Source organism: Ctenocephalides felis, unplaced genomic scaffold (assembly GCF_003426905.1).
Source record: "Ctenocephalides felis isolate EL2017-DRISC unplaced genomic scaffold, ASM342690v1 CF-g0.4_SCAFFOLD_00845, whole genome shotgun sequence".
Lineage (NCBI taxonomy): Eukaryota > Metazoa > Arthropoda > Insecta > Siphonaptera > Pulicidae > Ctenocephalides > Ctenocephalides felis.
The window spans coordinates 67,381,700-67,400,469 of record NW_020536999.1 but is presented as its reverse complement, the minus strand read 5'-3'; the positions used below and the strand labels follow the sequence as shown (position 1 = coordinate 67,400,469).

At 32.1% G+C, this 18,770-nt stretch overlaps 14 non-coding genes across 14 annotated transcripts; all 14 read right to left on the bottom strand.

The window, feature by feature from the left end:
• Nucleotides 1–26: 26 nt before the first annotated feature.
• On the bottom strand, nt 27–146 carry LOC113364422. Its single transcript, XR_003366123.1, has one exon. It is a non-coding gene; the product is annotated as a U5 spliceosomal RNA (small nuclear RNA).
• A 31-nt stretch (nt 147–177) lies between these two features.
• Nucleotides 178–294, bottom strand: LOC113364452. Its single transcript, XR_003366151.1, has one exon. It is a non-coding gene; the product is annotated as a U5 spliceosomal RNA (small nuclear RNA).
• A 229-nt stretch (nt 295–523) lies between these two features.
• On the bottom strand, nt 524–644 carry LOC113364421. Its single transcript, XR_003366122.1, has one exon. It is a non-coding gene; the product is annotated as a U5 spliceosomal RNA (small nuclear RNA).
• A 76-nt stretch (nt 645–720) lies between these two features.
• Nucleotides 721–841, bottom strand: LOC113364436. The gene has a single exon (XR_003366136.1). It is a non-coding gene; the product is annotated as a U5 spliceosomal RNA (small nuclear RNA).
• A 32-nt stretch (nt 842–873) lies between these two features.
• LOC113364406 lies at nt 874–992 on the bottom strand. Its single transcript, XR_003366108.1, has one exon. It is a non-coding gene; the product is annotated as a U5 spliceosomal RNA (small nuclear RNA).
• Nucleotides 993–1,022: 30 nt separating this feature from the next.
• On the bottom strand, nt 1,023–1,144 carry LOC113364451. Its single transcript, XR_003366150.1, has one exon. It is a non-coding gene; the product is annotated as a U5 spliceosomal RNA (small nuclear RNA).
• An 81-nt stretch (nt 1,145–1,225) lies between these two features.
• LOC113364387 lies at nt 1,226–1,345 on the bottom strand. The gene has a single exon (XR_003366090.1). It is a non-coding gene; the product is annotated as a U5 spliceosomal RNA (small nuclear RNA).
• Nucleotides 1,346–1,639: 294 nt separating this feature from the next.
• On the bottom strand, nt 1,640–1,758 carry LOC113364369. The gene has a single exon (XR_003366073.1). It is a non-coding gene; the product is annotated as a U5 spliceosomal RNA (small nuclear RNA).
• Nucleotides 1,759–2,048: 290 nt separating this feature from the next.
• LOC113364405 lies at nt 2,049–2,169 on the bottom strand. Its single transcript, XR_003366107.1, has one exon. It is a non-coding gene; the product is annotated as a U5 spliceosomal RNA (small nuclear RNA).
• A 36-nt stretch (nt 2,170–2,205) lies between these two features.
• On the bottom strand, nt 2,206–2,323 carry LOC113364444. The gene has a single exon (XR_003366144.1). It is a non-coding gene; the product is annotated as a U5 spliceosomal RNA (small nuclear RNA).
• Nucleotides 2,324–2,404: 81 nt separating this feature from the next.
• On the bottom strand, nt 2,405–2,523 carry LOC113364368. Its single transcript, XR_003366072.1, has one exon. It is a non-coding gene; the product is annotated as a U5 spliceosomal RNA (small nuclear RNA).
• A 291-nt stretch (nt 2,524–2,814) lies between these two features.
• On the bottom strand, nt 2,815–2,935 carry LOC113364433. The gene has a single exon (XR_003366133.1). It is a non-coding gene; the product is annotated as a U5 spliceosomal RNA (small nuclear RNA).
• Nucleotides 2,936–3,016: 81 nt separating this feature from the next.
• On the bottom strand, nt 3,017–3,135 carry LOC113364367. Its single transcript, XR_003366071.1, has one exon. It is a non-coding gene; the product is annotated as a U5 spliceosomal RNA (small nuclear RNA).
• Nucleotides 3,136–7,842: 4,707 nt separating this feature from the next.
• Nucleotides 7,843–7,964, bottom strand: LOC113364428. Its single transcript, XR_003366129.1, has one exon. It is a non-coding gene; the product is annotated as a U5 spliceosomal RNA (small nuclear RNA).
• Between the last annotated feature and the right edge of the window lie 10,806 nt (nt 7,965–18,770).

Here is an 18,770-nt window from a genome sequence, read left to right as displayed (position 1 = left end):
AGAATATTTGATTTAGATTATCATCGGCCCAGCAGTGAATGCCAGGATCACAAAAAATTGAGAATAGTCTCATTTGAGTGCGCCCCTCCACGAAAATCTTTAGTAAAAGGCGAAAGACTTTATTCGCTCTGAAGGAATCTAAATTAACTTCAAGAATATTTGATTTAGATTATCATCGGCCGCAAGTGATGCCAGGCTCACAAAAAATTGAGAATAGTCTCATTTGAGTGCGCCCCTCCACGGAAATCTTAGTAAAGGCGAAAGATTTATTCGCTTCTGAAGGAAATCTGAATTAACTTCAAGAATATTTGATTTAGATTATCATCGGCCCAGCAAGTGAATGCCAGGCTCACAAAAAATTGAGAATAGTCTTCATTTGAGTGCTCCCCTCCACGGAAAACTGTAGTAAAAGCGAAAGGGTTATTCGCTCTGAGGAAAACTAGAGTGACAACGGGTAGTCCAGGTCTATAACTGTTTGTGTAAAATGACGTTAACTTCAAGAATATTTGATTTAGATATCATCGGCCCAGCAAGTGAATGCCAGGCTCACAAAAATTGAGAATAGTCTCATTTGAATGCTCCCCTCCACGGAAATCTGTAGTAAAAGCGAAAGGTTTATTCGCCCTGAGGGAAACCTAGAGTGACAAAGGGGTAGTCCAGGTCTATAACTGTTTGTGTAGAATGACGTAACGTTCAAGAATATTTGATTAGATTATCATCGGCCCAGCAAGTGAATGCCAGGGCTCACAAAACTTGAGAATAGTCTCATTTGATTGCGCCCCTCTCACTAAATCTTTAGTAAAAGGCGAAAGATTTATTCGCTCTGAAGGGAATCTGAATTAACTTCAAGAATATTTGATTTAGATTATCATCGGCCCAGCAAGTGTATGCCAGGCTCACAAAAATTGAGAATAGTCTCATTTGAGTGCGCCCCTCCACGGAAATCTTTAGTAAAAGCGAAAGATTTATTCGCCCTGAAGGGAATCTGAATTACTTCAAGAATATTTGATTTAGATTATCATCGCCCAGCAAGTGAATGCTAGGCTCACAAAAAATTGAGAATAGTCTCATTTGAGTGCTCCCTTCACGGAAATCTGTAGTAAAAGGCGAAAGGTTTTATTCGCTCTGAGGAAAACTAGGGTGACAAGGGGTAGTCCAGGTGGTATAACTGTTTGTGTAAAATGACGTTAACTTCAAGAATATTTGATTTAGATTATCATCATCGGCCCAGCAAGTGAATGCCAGGCTCACAAAATTGAGAATAGTCTCATGTGAGTGCTCCCCTCCACGAAAATCTTTAGTAAAAGGCGAAAGATTTATTCGCTCTGAAGGGAAACCAGAGTGACAAACAGGTAGTCGAGGCGTTGCTTAACAATATAGGGTCTGTATTTTTGGGACGGCCAGCGTATGAATTCCACAAAGTCAACACAGCAACGACATCTATTCCTATATGCGATAAGTACTTGAACTTCGGGTTTTATTCGCTCGAAAAAGAAAATCCACTGAAATCTGTAGTAAAAGGCGAAAGGTTTATTCGCTCTGAGGAAAACTAGAGTGACAAAGGGGTAGTCCAGGTGTATAACTGTTTGTGTAAAACGACGTTAACTTCAAGCATATTTGATTTAGATTATCATCGGCCCAGCAAGTGAATGCCAGGCTCACAAAAAATTGAGAATAGTCTCATTTGAGTGCTCCCCTCCACGGAAATCTTTAGTAAAAGGCGAAAGATTTATTCGCTCTGAAGGGAAACCAGAGTGACATACAGGTAGTCGAGGCGTTGCTTAACAATATAGGGTCTGTATATTGGGGCCGGCCAGCGTATGATTTCCACAAAGTAAACACAGCAGCGACATCTATCCCTATGTGCGATAAGTACTTGAACTTCGGGTTTTATTCGCTCGAAAAAGAAAATCCACGGAAATCTGTAGTAAAAGGCGCAAGGTTTATTCGCTCTGAGGAAAACTAGAGTGACAAAGGGGTAGTCCAGGTCTATAACTGTTTGTGTAAAATGACGTTAACTTCAAGAATATTTGATTTAGATTATCATCGGCCCAGCAAGTGAATGCCAGGCTCACAAAAAATTGAGAATAGTCTCATTTGAGTGCTCCCCTCCACGGAAATCTGTAGTAAAAGGCGAAAGAATTATTCGCTCTGAAGGGAATCTGAATTAACTTCAAGAATATTTGATTTAGATTATCATCGGCCCAGCAAGTGAATGCCAGGCTCACAAAAAATTGAGAATAGTCTCATTTGAGTGTTCCCCTCCACGGAAATCCGTGGTAAAAGGCGAAAGGTTTATTCGCTCTGAGGAAAACTAGGGTGACAAAGGGGTAGTCCAGGTGTATAACTGTTTGTGTAAAATGACGTTAACTTCAAGAATATTTGATTTAGATTATCATCGGCCCAGCAAGTGAATGCCAGGCTCACAAAAAATTGAGAATAGTCTCATTTGAGTGCTCCCCTCCACGGAAATCTTTAGTAAAAGGCGAAAGATTTATTCGCTCTGAAGGGAAACCAGAGTGACAAACAGGTAGTCGAGGCGTTGCTTAACAATATAGAGTCTGTATTTTGGGGCCGGCCAGCGTATGAATTCCACAAAGTAAACACAGCAGCGACATCTATCCCTATATGCGATAAGTACTTGAACTTCGGGTTTTATTCGCTCGAAAAAGAAAATCCACTGAAATCTGTAGTAAAAGGCGCAAGGTTTATTCGCTCTGAGGGAAACGAGAGTGACAAAGGGATAGTCCAGGTGTATAACTGTTTGTGTAAAACGACGTTAACTTCAAGAATATTTGATTTAGATTATCATCGGCCCAGCAAGTGAATGCTAGGTTCACAAAAAATTGAGAATAGTCTCATTTAGGAGCTCCCCTCCACGGAAATCTGTAGTAAAAGGCGAAAGGGTTATTCGCTCTGAGGAAAACTAGAGTGACAAAGGGGTAGTCCAGGTCTATAACTGTTTGTGTAAAATGACGTTAACTTCAAGAATATTTGATTTAGATTATCATCGGCCCAGCAAGTGAATGCCAGGCTCACAAAAAATTGAGAATAGTCTCATTTGAGTGCTCCCCTCCACGGAAATCTTTAGTAAAAGGCGAAAGATTTATTCGCTCTGAAGGGAAACCAGAGTGACAAACAGTTTTTTAGTTTAGTTTTTATTTCTGTTTTATTACAATATATTACAATATAATATACAATAACCATGATTTATGAGTTTACTACTAAAAGTATTTTACTCTTATTTAATACTACAAACTATCCACTTTAAATTATACATTTTGTTTTAAAAATAAAATAATGGTTTGTGATCGAAAAAAAAGAAAGTTCAAACATTCTTCAAAAAAAAATCACTATCTTTAAATATATATTTAATTTACATTCTTTAAATTATTAGATACTCTTATTTGTGTTGTCCAGAATGTAGTTTGGCATTGGATATTTGCCGTACCATATGATATCAGGCGTGTACTGTCCGAGGGTTCTAATATTATTATTGGTATGGTCTTTGCATTTTTCGTAGAAGTTTTCCGTCATTTTCTTAATGTGGTTAATCACAGTCGGTATGTCTGCTTGTTCGTGTAAGAGCTTTGTTGAGTAGTAGTGTCCGGTAGTGGGTCACGTATCAGGTTCAGTATTAGTCTCAGTGATTTGTTTTGTAAAATTTGTAGTTTTTTAATATTTGTCCTCGATGTCATGTTCCATATTGGGGCAGCATACATCAGACATGGCCTGATCAGCGTTAGATATATTCTTCTTTTATTACGCATATTTAATACACTCTTTGTGTTCAATAATGGTCTTAAAAGATTCAGAAGCCCATATGTTTGCGCCAATTTCTTTTTTATATATGTATTAAAGTTAAGTTTCCTATCAAGCGTTACTCCTAGGTACTTAACTTCATCTGTCCATTTAATTTTTTGTCCTGAAATTTTTATTTCTATAGACTTTTCTTTCAACTTATTTCCTTTCCAAAAAATTATTGCTTCCGTTTTTATGGGATTTACTTTTATGTGCCATTTTTCTGCATATTTTGCTATATTATCTATGTGATTTTGTAGCTTGTTAGCTATCACCGCTACTGATTTTGACGATGTGAACACAGCAGTATCGTCCGCAAATGTTAATGTATTTGTTTTGCTGTCAGTAGGGATATCATATATATATATATATATATATATATATATATACATATATGTGTTAAACAATGTTGGTCCTAGCAAGGATCCCTGAGGCACTCCAGCTACTATACGTTTAGGATTTGAAAGATTATTATTTACTTGAACCTGAAATGTACGATCTTTAAGATATGAAATGATGACTTTTGTTATGTAATGTGGAAATTGTAAATTTATTAATTTATACAACAGTCCATCTGTCCAAATTGTATCGAAAGCTTTTTCAAAATCTATTAGTACAAGACCAGTGTGTGTCTTTTTGTTGAAATTTAGTACAGTATTTTCAACTAGCTGTGCTAGTGGATGCAGAACTGAATGCCCATGTTTGAAACCATATTGCGTTTCTGGTATGATATTATTAACATTTAAAAATTTATTAAATCGAACAAGCAGCAATTTTTCAACTACTTTGGTTATTGTATTTAATAGACTTATAGGTCTGTAGCGTTGTGGTGGATTTGGTTGTTTTCCTGGCTTTAATATTGGTACCACATTAGAACATTTCCATGACACAGGAAAGTATCCATTTTTAAAAATTTTATTTGTTATTCGTGTAAGTAGAATAATGGCTTTAATAGGTAACTGTTTAATTGCTAAGTTCTGTATACCATCTGGTCCTGGAGCTTTCTTATTAGACAGTTTCTTAATAATATTTATAACTTCCGCAACAGTTACTATCTCTATTTTGTGATTTTTGTTATAAGTATTGTTTATATATTGTCTTACACTGGAACTAACAGTCTGTTCAAAAACATTTTGAGTAATAGAAAGATTGTACTGATGTGCTAATTCGAAGTTAGATGCTAAAATTTCGGCCTTTTGTTCGGGCGTTGTTGCAAAGTTATTGGAATTTGTATGTAAATATGGTATGGGAGCAAAAGTTTGGGTCAGTCTTTTTGCAGTGTACCAAATTTTATTTGGATAATAGTTAATATTTGTTAGTTTATCAGCCCATATTTTATTACGATAAACCCTAATGTCCTCAGTAATTATTCTAGTAAGCCTGTTTAAATGTTCGTTGAGGAACGTGGCACCTGATTTTTGCCACAACTTTTTAATTTGATTTTTTAATTTAATTTTGGATATAATTTCCAAAGGTAAACTAATTGTTTGTGTTGAAGTGAACTTTCGCAATGGAATGGTTTTACTTATGGCATCAGTAATAGTAGTTGTTAGGTGTTTTACAGCTTGATCTATACTATCATTGTTGTCGATTTGTCTAGTGTGACATATATTATCATTTATTATTTTCTTATAGAGCAGCCAATTGGCTTTATTATAATCTAAAACATTTTTGTAGGATTGAGGATTGTCGTCAAGTGGGTTTGAGATACTTATAAAGACTGGATTATGATCTGAGTTAAATAAAGATTTGGTTATAGGTTCAGAAAGAATAGATAGATTTTTTGTAAGGGCTAAATCTATTGTACTATGGTCTTGATTTGGTATCGCAGGAAATCTAGTTGGAGTCTGAGGATAATGTAGTTGAATGGTATTATGATTTTTGTTTAAGTACTTAATAGTTTGAGTCCGTTTGTGTTATTATATTTACAATTTCACATTATGTGTTGCGCATTAAAATCACCAGCTACAATAACTCTTGGATTTAAGTTAAATATTTTATGTAAGTCTGCATGCAATAGTTTTGCAGAAGGAACATATATGGAGACAATAGTTATTTTACGTCCTCTATTGAACACATTTATAGCAGTAATTTCAGAGTGTTTTACAGATAGTAACGGTAGTTCTTCATGTCTGATACTAGCTTTTATAATTATTGCTGTACCACCCCATCCCGTCATGTTTCTGTCATTCCGGTATATTTTGTAGTCGTTCATGTATAATTTGTCAGTGGGTTTTAAGTGAGTCTCATTTATTAACACGATGTCTAGGTCCATTGTAACGATCGTTTGAGTTCATCAATGTTATTTTTTATTCCATTTGAATTAAAAAACATTATTTTTATTCCATACTTGTCAATTATGGGCATTTAGTAAGAAAGTTTAAAATTGTAGTATATTTTTCATTGCATGTCATGTTAGTATTTATAGTCTTTGTAAGTGCATAAAGTTCCCTGAAAATTTTTATTACCTCAGGATCTGAAAAAAGCAACTTGATTTGACTTATTGCAGCAAAAATGCCCTCGATGGAGTTAAAATCAGGATCTTGATTAGATGAAATTGATGGTGTACTTCTTTGTTCAGGAATAGCTTGGAATTTTGGTAGTTCCATCTGGACAGTGTGTCTGGCATCTCTCGGCTTCAGTGTTTCAGAATAGCTTCTTGTCATAGGTTTAGGTTCAATGGCTGCATGAATCTGTTGTTTTTTAGCCTTGTAATTCAGTAAGGAGGTACACTTTGAATAGTTTGCTGGGTGATAGTCTTTACAGTTAACGCACTGGGGCTTTTCTTCTGATGATTTTTGGCAGCAGCCAGGAGAATGTGCTTTTGTGCATTTAATGTATCTATATTTCATATCGCACGAGTAAGACGTATGTCCAAAACTTGAACATTTATGACATTGTAGGATTTTGAAATTTGCCTTATACATTTCCCATTTAATAATGTGACCATTTAAGTTCGTTATTTCTTTTACTTTTGGCATATCCTGCGATTTGTCAAGCAAAATTATATAAATTGGTAGATTATGTTTTGTCCATCAGAATAGGTTTTCTTTAATTGTATGACCTTTTGCACAAGAATACCTCGTACACTCAGTAATTCAAATACCTCTAATTCAGTAATTGCTGGATGTAAGCCTGTTAGTGTGATTTTCTTTGTTGTTTTTTAAGTGGAATACGTATAAAACTGGTAACTGCAATCTCTTAATGTACTCTTTATCTTGTTATGATCTACTAGTGTCTTAGTATAATTTATGGGTATGCGTTTTAATATATTGTATAGTAAAATTAACTTTCGTAACGTCTCTGATGTAGTTTATAGCCCTGAGGTCTAAGTTATGTTTTACTATTATTGGTGGTACCTTTTCTGCTATAGGTTTCGTGTCATTATTCCCCTGTATGACTTCCATTGTTTCCTGTTTTTGGCCACGCTTTCTTGACTTAACTTTTGTAAATTCTTCAAGTTCAAGATCAGTATCCATATCACTTCGGTCAGTAAGTGACTGGAACCTGTTTTCTTTTTTATTCTTTTTACTGCGTACCATTGTTTGTTTGTTATTTTTGATTTCTAGCCTTTTTATAGATTTCCTAGGCTTATGCCTAGGATTCTCTGTGGTGGGGACACCCACCTGACTGTAGATTTTTTTTATCTTCTTATAATAATACTTACAAAATATTCTTCAAAATAAACTAGCTTCTAATAACTTTGAAATTTCACTACACTCTTGCACTTCCGGGTCGTATACTACAGAAATGATTCTGTGAAGTATGATCTTTCGAGAGACAAACAGGAAGTCGAGGCGTTGCCTAACAATATAGGGTCTGTATTTTGGGGCCGGCCAGCGTATGAATTCCACAAAGTAAACACAGCATCGACATCTATTCCTACATGCGATAAGTACTTGAACTTCGGGTTTTATTCGATCGAAAAAGGAAATCCACGGAAATCTGAGGAAAACTAGAGTGACAAAGGGGTAGTCCAGGTGTATAACTGTTTGTGTAAAATGACGTTAACTTAAAGAATATTTTATTTAGATTATCATCGGCCCAGCAAGTGAATGCGAGGCTCACAAAAAATTGAGAATAGTCTCATTTGAGTGCCACCCTTCACGAAAATCTTTAGTAAAAGATGAAACATTTATTTGCTTTGAAAGAAAACTAGACAAGCAGATAGTCTAGGTGTTGTCTAACAATTTAGGGTCTGTATTAATTCTTACAAAGACTTCAATTACAACAACATGCTACAAATTATAAATATAAATATAACAATTTCAAATATATTATAAATAATATAATAATAAAGCTGCTTCGTTTTACAATTGTTGCAATTGAATTGTGATATTTCCTTCTATTGTAATATTGGAATTTTATTAAATAAGTAAAATATTTTTATATTATATTTCAAGTATTAACTTCGTATATTAACTTTAAATCGTTTAGAATATGCTTCTGCATTCAACATATTAGAAATAAATATAAAGATAGTATTAAAATATATGGATAAATAAATCCAATCAAATGACTTACCCTCGATATATACAGTTGACATATCATCCTATCGTAGGGTTTAATATCTTTCAGATTCTTTGTAAGATATATGCCACGTCCTTGGCTACCAGTGTCTGGCTTTAAAATATATGTTCGATATTTGTGACTTCGACTGTAAGTCATGGCCTCTGATAGACTTAAAATAAAGAAAACATTGTTAATTGACAATATATGTATAAAGCTTGTGAGCGGCATTTGCCTTGAGGCAAGTTGCAAAACCTTTCCCAATATGTGTATAAAATCGATTTGATAATAATTGAAATTTAGATTTAGAAATCGCGATGGCCTTGTTTGATCATTACAATCCTTTAAATATACATTTCAATTTGGTCCAAATTGTAATATTTAGAAATTTGCCGAGTTACTCAGCGACTCTATGGAGCGAAATCTCCGATAAAATAGAAATGTTACGGTATCGGTATGTTACGGTGCTTTCTTCGTATAAATTGGTAGTAAAAACTGTCAAAATGCTATGTTTCTTGATGTTTGATCAGCGGTTTTACACATAAAACCTAACTATTAAAAAGGACCCAAGTAACAAAGAACGCAATCGGAAGTAAATTACTGTTTTTTTTGTATTATTTGAACATTTGAAATGTTTGCACATTAGTATTAATACTTTTATGCATTATAACACTTATATTATAAAAGTTGAAAATATTTGGTCCTAGTTGGAACTTTATAAATGAACAAAATCAAGTACATTTGTTTTCGTTTTTTTAATATCAAAATATTCTCACTCACTCGGCTGGCAGGCACCAAGTTTTTGGAAATATATTATATTCCTTGGGAAACAATTTTGCCATTCTGTTTAAATTTCTTGCTAATAAATCCTTTCTGCATATTTCTAACATTCCAGGAAAATGATTGATTTTTTGAAATCTTTTCATATCTTTGGCACGTTCTACAGTTATACTCAAATCAGTCCAGTAGAGATTCCATAGATCGTCTTCGCCAACCTGAAAAGGAAATCGAGATTGTTTACTTATCAAAATAAATAAGATGTTCTTTAGAAGAAATAATTATATATATATATATATATATATATATATATATATTAAAATGAGTTGAGTCAGGCAATATCACCAAGTGAAAAAAAACTGGAGCAATTAGAAAAACAGCTCTATTAATTTACTTTCAGTTTTCATCGAGACTCAGAAAATCAATGTAATGTTGAAAGATATTAATGTGATCTGAAAGCATTGTTTTATACTGATTTTTATTTTTTGAATTATTTCTAAGTTTCGCCAATGTAAAATCCTTGGCAATTTAGACAATTTAATTTGTATACAAAATTACTTAAAATTTTCGCTTCGAATTTAGATTTTTATTTAGTGAATAATGTTCAAAGAGTGTGAATCTGAGGTAAAGATTACTCTAATATTATGTTTAATGAAAATTTTTTCCCATGCGTAGTATAGATCGTTTATGAAGGGTAAGGTAATAGTTCCGACGTAATTTTCGCGGTTTGGTTTTCCAGTTAAAAAGTTATGACGGTTTTGGAGGTATAAAATTCTGTTTTTGGTTATGGATTGGATCAAATATTGAGGATAAGAATTTTTACTTAAGATTTGTGATACTAATGAGAGGTTGTTTTTCAAAAAATTTGTTATGAGACAATAGTATAGCATGATCTCTATTAAGTTGATAATGGTGCCTATTTTAGTAGAGGGTGGTAGGAAAAATAGTTTAGGTATCGATCTGAGAAATTTGGTTTATCACACCTGCTCTACATATATACTTTTTATTAAATTTACTTCAATTCATCGAATGTTACTTGAAACTTTTCAAAAAGCAGGTCAAAGAAGAAATACTTCATTTATTTTCTATCTCTCCTCTCTCCTCGCAAAAATTTGAAAATTTTGTATAAGCTCAGTAGTATTATTTACAATTATACACAAAATCCTGAATCAAAAAAGAATCTGAAAAACTTGAAATGTAATCAATAAGTCGAAAGACCAAAAATGACTTGAATTGGATTATACCATGTTTTCTACAGAAAGTGTATAAAACTTCCAGTTTGATAATGATAAAATATAGACAAACTAATAGGATTTATAGTATTCAAACAACACATCCTTATGCACTTAAAGTATTATTTTTTTTGATTCTCTAGAAATTGTTTAGAATATATCTTACTTAGCAAAACAACGTTTGCCGGGTCAACTAGTATATATATATATATTTCATTTTATTATATGAATATAAATGATTCATTTATAATTACCTCTCGTAAACCAAATTTGGCAGCAGTTCTCCTGATGACTTCATACCGACAGTTGGAAGTGCATATAGTGACGTTGGGCCTGAAATTTTCACAAAACATCAATAATCCCTTACTAAAATTGTACTCTAAAACTGTTAATACTTTTTGCGTTTCTTTTTCTTATTTGCTGCTGCAGCAGCATCTTTTTCTTTTTCCTTTTCTTTGGTTTTACTTTTTTTCTTGCCTTTGACGCTGCTTTTTTTTATTTAACGCTTTGTCAACGACTTCGCGCAAATCTGTGCTTGGTTTGCGTGTAGTTACAGGAGTTATCTAAAAAATAACTGATGTAAGTGTTATATCTATTAGCAGATTGTAGAAACGTTAAAACTATATATAGGATAAGGTTGCTTAAGAATCGAATTATCAATAAAATCCATAATTCCTTTATTCGGTAGGAGTAAAGATAAGAAGAAAAAAAAATAATTTTTGATTTTTTGCGATTACATTACTATAACTTACCCCAAGGGAAGTTAAAAACTGCTTAACGATAAGGGAATAAACTAGTGGTGTCTGGCATCGTGCCTTAAGGCAAATTGCTGGAACTTCCCGTACCGTTACGAAATGGAATTCGAAGAATATTAAATGTTTTTAAAGCAATAAAACATTGTCTAATATTTATAAGAATTATATAAACAGAATTGCAAAGCTAAAATTATTTGTTTAAAGTATATTACAATTTTAGTCAGAATTAAAATTGAAATCTGAATTATTTTCGATATACAAATACAAAAAAAAAAAATTGAAAAAAAAATTTTCCTTTGAAAAAAAAAATTGAAACTACATTTGCAAAAGCAATTATTTTGTTGAAACAAGCAGAAAGTTCTTTGAATCACTTTGAATCATTCAAATCGGACGCTTGCTTCTCTGTATCTTCGAAATGACTGGACCTGCGGTTGTCAAAAACTAATCAGCACATCTCCCTATCAATAGGAATCGAATGTTTTTTGAACCATTCGAATCGATTGATCCGTGCGCCCGAAAACGTGAACGAAAAAATGCGGGCACACAAAATACACATACACACATATATACACACACATACATTTTTTCTAAGGTATGCCAAAATGTTCAAAAACCTTCAAAACGTGAAGATATGTAAAAATTTTCATTTTTGATTTTCGGTCCATTACTATAACTACCCTAGGGAAAGTTAATAAATGACATTTTATCCCCTTGAGATACAACAGTTTTTGGAATGTATTTCAAAGATTATTAAGAAAAAAAAAATGTCGAAGGATTTAGTTTTAAAATATTATATATTAATGTTCTTATAGAAAAATTGTGATTTCTATTTCAATTTAACAATGTTTCTGTTAATGTTGAATAAATTACTATTACTATTTTTATTATTATAATAAAATTTTCCACTGAATGAAGTGTAGAATTTTACCCAAAAATATTTAACGATTTTGAAATGAATTTTGAACTAAGCTAATCGTGAGTAGAATTTTGCCTTAAGAAAAGCTGCACACATACGATATGTTTAAATAATCGACCTAATCAGAAAAAATTAAGATTTAGCAACTTTTAAAATTGTGATAAAAAAATTCATGAGCTTATTTCAAAAACAAAATTTCCTTTTTTCACTAAAAACTAATCACAATATATTTCGATTTTCAATTGATATCCTTAAGACAAATTTAGAATATTTATGATTTTATTTATTCAATTTATCAGATATATTAAATGTTCAAAATAATGTACAACGAAACTAGTGGTGCATGGCATCGTGTCTTAAGTCAAATTGCTGGAGCTTCCCTTATTGTTATGAAAATATTCAAGAAATATTAAATATTGTCATATAAATTAATATAAATACTGTAACTTTCATTATTCGTATTTTGTAGAGCTTTTAAATTGGATGACGACGTTTATATATATTCACATGCCAACAAATAAATAATAAATAAACCAAAAAGTTATAATTATTTATTTTATAGTACATGTTATATAGGTGAGCTTTAGAGTTTTATCTTAAATTAAATTTAAAATCCGAATCATTCAAATTAGATGCTTCGTTCTCTCAAAAACTGCCATTTTTTGCACTTTTGAACGAAAAAGTAATCATGACATCTCCATATAATTATATATAATTATATGGAGATGTCATGATTACTTTTTCGTCAATTTATAAATCGAATGTTTTTTAAATGATTCAAATCAGATACTGTTCTCTCCAAATTAAATTCCATTTTCTGCACCCTTTGCTCCGTACTTCTGAAACGACTGAACCTGTCTTTGCCAAAAACTAATCAGTACGCCTCACTATCAGTAGGAACCGAATACTATTTTAATTTTAATCAATCAATCAATTGAAACAGTGGACAAGAACACACACATACATACATACTTTTATTTTCTCTAAAGTACATACGCCAAAATGTTCAGAAACCTCTGAAACGTTAAGATATGCAAAAAATTGATTTCCGATATTTGGACGATTACTATAACTTATCCTACGGGAAGTTAAAAATCACTTAATTTTCTATGAACTCAGGTGAATCTATAGGAGTACACCATCTTAAACACTCGGCTATTTAACTTTGCGAACAACACGCACTTAGGACATACAAGGGGTATGTAATTTATATCTACAACTAGCTGTAAGTGGAATTCTGTCTTAAGGCAATTAAGACATCGTGCCTTAAGGCAAATTTTGCTGGAACTTCCCGTACCAAAAATTATTATTTTTTTAAAAACGATTAACATTTTTGAAAAAAAATTACTTCGAAAAATTAGATTTTTGAGAAACTATAAATTTGACAAAAAGTTACTTTTTTTTTAAAAAAAAATTTTTTTTGAAAAAAAAAATTTTTTTTTTGAAACGAATTTTTTTTGAAAAGAAAAATTTTGTCTTCATTTTGGCATATTTTGGAAATTCTGAACTTTTTTTCAAAGCAATCGTACTGCTTTAACTGCATAGAGACGAAATGTCAAAGCGCGCAAGTGCCGCGCCGCCGTCTAACGCATAAGCATTGGTATGGAACCCATAGAAATGTAAAAAAAATTATACTTATTGTTAAAATCTCTGCAAAATATCTGATAATTTAATGTGTATATGTCTAATGATCATTTTTAACCGCCGAATGGCATTTTTTTACTTTTTTCATTAGATCTCCGAAACCGCTAGGCCTTCATGAAAATTTGATCAATTCTTCATCTTGTCAATACAAGTGAAATGATTTTTTGAATTATTCAAATCGGACGCTCCGTTCTCTTAAAAACTGAGTTATCGTTTTCGGCACTTTTTGCCCCGTATCTTCGGAACGGCTAGACCTGCCTTCTCCAAAAACTAATCAGCACGTCTCCTTATCAATACGACTCGAATGTTTTTTGAATTATTCAAATCGGTTGATCCGTGTTCCCGAAATCGTCAACGAAAATTTGTATCCGCACATACATACACACACGCACATACACATAAACACACACACACCCACATACATCCATTTTTTCTAAGGTATGCCAAAATGATCAGAAACCTCTGAAACGTAAAGATATATAAAAATTTTCATTTTCGATTTTTTTGCGATTACTATAACTTGCCCTACTGGAAGTTAATTATATCCTATATCTATATTATCGTTCTTGCTGCTTTAAAACTCTCACCAAGGTGTTATTTCCTGCTGCAGTAGGCGTAACAACTTCTTCCTGCGCATCCTCACCATCGTTTTCCGAATCCGTTGATCCATCTTCTCCACTTTCGCTATCAGTAAGAACTACAGAAGCGGCCACTGGGTAACTTTTATTGTTGACAATCAGGTTTGTGGCATTGCTTTGAGATTTCCGAACAGCTATCGCAGCTTCTGACAATTTCTGTTGAGGAGTTGGCGGGATTTGATCGGTCTTGCTTGGAATACTCTTGGGATAATTGCAAACTTTTGATCTTTCTTCGAATGGGAAAGAAACAAATAAAGAGTAAATTTGAATTACTAAGAATATGATTTCATCAATCAATTATCAAGTATCAATTTCAGTATTGAAAATTATTCACTCCAATATGTACACCATTATTGCCTAATCTATGATGTACACATTCTTTTGGAGGTTTGGCTTAAGAGGCACAACTAGTGTGAAATTTTGAAAAAATCGATTTTTGTTGATTATATTTCGGTAGATTACACCTTTAAAAATAACATATTAAAATTTCAAATCGATATCTCAAATAGTTTTTGAGTTACAGCCATTTAAAAAGTATATGTATATGTACAACGATCATTTTATCTTTAAACACGTTTTTCTTGAAACAGCATTTTTCGAAATTGCTGCAGAGATTACTCAAAAACGGATGATCCAATCACTATCAATTTTTTTTACATGTTCTTTGTATAGTTCTCCGTAAAATGAATCGGATGATCGGATCAAAAATCGAATTTTGGCAGTCGAAAAACGACCAAAATTTTGGGTAAAATTCGACTTTTTTTTTTAAAACGCCGCCATTTTGTCAATTTTTGATTTATTTTTTTATCGTAGTTCATTTTACAGACAATATTATCTAGTTTAACGAGAATTTTTTTTTTGACTTCATCCACGTAGAAGGCCGGAATCACTGCAGCAGTTAAGGCCCTTTTTTTTGTCGCGCCGTTGAAGATCGACGACAACTTAAAAAATATTTAATTTTTTCCTTCAAAAATTTTACTAAATACTCCTAAAACATGTATAAATATATTCCTAAAATTTTGAAATGATTGATAAAGCAGTTTTTTTTTAAAATTCCCAAAAATCACCTTTTTTTCGGCGGTTACACTAGTTGTGCCCCTTAGTATATTAAACATCTGAACAAAGAATTTTGTTTGATGCATACCCATTAAGATTAATTCGTGAATTCTGGAAATGTATTTTAAATAAGGCGACCATATTTTTCAAGTCAAAATTGGGCGACAACTTTTAGTTATGCTAATCCGGGACGGAGGAGGGAGATGCTTTAAAGTAATTTAAGGATACAAAAAACAGTCTTTTTATATGAATCAATTTTTTAAAATCACAATTGCGTTTAGTAAGAACTTTATTATTCGATTATATATAATACTTCTTTATCTATGACATAATATTATATCTTACATTTTTCGATCCATCAGTTTTTTTTTGCTTTTGAGCCTTGTATAAAATTTTACTAAATTTTCTTCATAATTAATTTAAAAATATTTGCACAGATTTGTTTATTTCTATAATTTTTCTTAATTAAAAAAAGCAAAACCGGGACAATCCGGGACAAAACATCTAAATCCTGGACAAAAGATCTAAATCCGAAACAAAAGACCCAATCCGGGCCAAATATTGCTTGTAGAAATACCCGGGACACAAGCTAGAAATCCGGGACTGTCCCGACTAAACCGGGTCGTATAGTCACCTTAATTTTAAAGATCTATGTAATATTTGCTTACCGTCTCCATTCTGATTGCAAAAATCATCAGCAGAAATAAGCGGTAAGGATTTGGTACTAATTTGGATCGGCAGGGCTGGATCTTTGGACGCGTCACCACTCATCGCAAATTGAAAACAAATCTTTGTGGGAGCGAAAGATCACTCACTGCCTCATATCTGCATCGCATTGCATTCTAAAAAAAAGATAAATTAGTAAGAAGTGAATTTATTTATACAAAGAAAATAATTCCAGAAAGATCTTACACGGCTAATTGAAGAATTGCCATAATAATAATATAGGAAAAAGCGAACTTTAGCCTTTGGTTTTTTTATTTCCAAACAAATTTGGTCTTGGATGAAACAAATGTAAAAACCCTACAATGGTTTCTTCTACTCACCTAGCTTAACGTCTCAGTTTGGAATAATATTATGAATAATAAATTAAAAGATATCGGACAACATTAGTAATATTCACAAACTTCATAAACTATAATATTAGAATAAATAAGTTAATGAAAGGACTGGAAAAATAATATTATTAAAATAAAAATAACATGCGCAAAACGTTTATTGTTTGTTTTGTAAAATTTCTATACCTTTTTTTTTCGGGTGCAAGAAGTTAGTTTCTGGATTATGTTTCAAAGATTATTAAGTAATAAAATTATATGGTAAAAAATTTCGTTTTGTAAATGCCAAATGATACAGATTAATGGTGTTTTAAGGCAAAATAAGGAAAGATGAAAGAAATAGTTTAAAAAGTAGAAAGCACTCACAAAGTGAGGTTCCAAGAGAACACTAATAATTTATTATTGTAATTGCTGATTTCTACATTGAGCTTGACAAATCAATAGTCAAGTAAGTAAATAACAGATTAAATTTAGTCATAACTTTCAGATTGGTTCAATTCTAATAATCTTGTGCTCATTGAGCTATGCATAAAACAAATAGTGAGTTCAACAATTCAACTCTCTAACTATATATAACATCCCATATATATTGACTTCTATTTCTAAATATCTAAGCATCAAAAACTTAAATTAAGATAGGCATATTCATTTCACACTTGGATTTAAGTTTTCTAAAACTGGCTTCATGATAAGAGTTCTTAATTCAAAATTCAGTTCATCCTTAAAAAATATATTACAAAAAAAAATGGGTAAGAATATATTTTTCCTCAGTTCGTTGTCCATATGACTATTTAACATTCTTACTTTTCCCGTTTTTTTTAATTACAATCTGTCACACTTAGGACATTCAGTAATTGTTATGACTTTATTATATGGATTTTTGAATGGATGGCAGCCCAGTAGTTGTCCAATCCAATTATGACTAATTAACTATACTCGAAGTATTTGCTGACATTTTTAACTTCCCGGAGGAGAAGTTTATGTTTTCATCAAAAAATCCGATTCGCTAATTTTATGTTTTCTCGACGTTTCAAGCCATTCTGAATCGAATGAGACCAAATTTGGAAAAAGTATGTGTGTGTGTGTGTGCGTGTGCACCAACAAATTTTTTGCCGTAAATCGCCGTTTTCTCAAAAACGGCTGGACCGATTTCAAAAATTTAAAAGCCATTCGATGTATCTCGATGAGGACTATTATTTGTGCGATGATCGGCCAAGCCGTTTCTTCGTAAATAGCAGAGAAGTGAAAAGTTTTTCGTCCACGTTTTAGCCCGCAATTCTGAATCGATTTTGAAAATTCAAAAATCGTTCGAAAGATATTGGTTGGGAATCGACCTGATTAGTTTTTGGTAGAGATCGGCCGGGCCGTTTTCTTGTAATAAAGTTTTAAAAAAAAAAATTTCGACGATTTTTATGATTATTTTTTTGACGGTAGATACCATAGTTTTCTAGATCATACTAAAATATTACGGCCCTACGACAACTGGTTATTATATATATGCAACCAGACCCACTAGAGGCAATTTTCACTTGAGGCTATATTTGAGATTTATAACCTCAAGTGGAAATTTGACATCAAAGTTGCCTGATGTCGGGCTATGGCGGTAGCGGGAATCGAACCAGCGAACCCGGGACTAGTTGGTGCTAGCCCACGTTCTTCCCTGTATAATTTTGCTAAATTTTTAATCTTTGTAACAAATAATCTTGATTTCTATCATAAAGCAAGAAATTTGACTATAAGGAAACCAATTTTTAAGCTTGCAAATTCATTTAATACGATTGACGGCCTAGGTTACAACTTTTTAATTTACTACCACTACAGGATTTTCTACGACCAAAAGCCCAAAGGTTCTACAATATTTCTGAATATGCCAATTTGCTTATGATTTTTCTTTCGACAGTTCTAATATTTAATTGTGTCTTATTTACCCTTTTTTCTGTTAAAATTATTTTAACAATTTTGTTTCAGCATTTCATGATCACCATTGTTTTAATATTTTATTCTCTTTTTATACAGATCTTAATTATTATTTGTCGGATTTGAAAATGTCTTTTACGAAACATTAAAACACAATATTCCTTTAAAGAATTCACGAAAACATTTGGAGCTTATATAATTTCTCAAAAAAATAAATATTACGCTATGCATATAATGTAAGTAACACTTACCTAAGTATTTTGAAGATATGTCAGGTTGACTTATAAATAACAAAATTTACTATCGATTACAAAATTATTTCTAGTTCTTTTGGTTCCGTATTGTGACCCATTAACGTTTTTTTGTTAATTGCTGCCTTTAAGACTGATCAATTTTGAGTGTTAATCAAATTGACGTAAAATTCTAAAAAATCAAATAACGCACAAATAATCATTTGTTTTTGTTTAAAG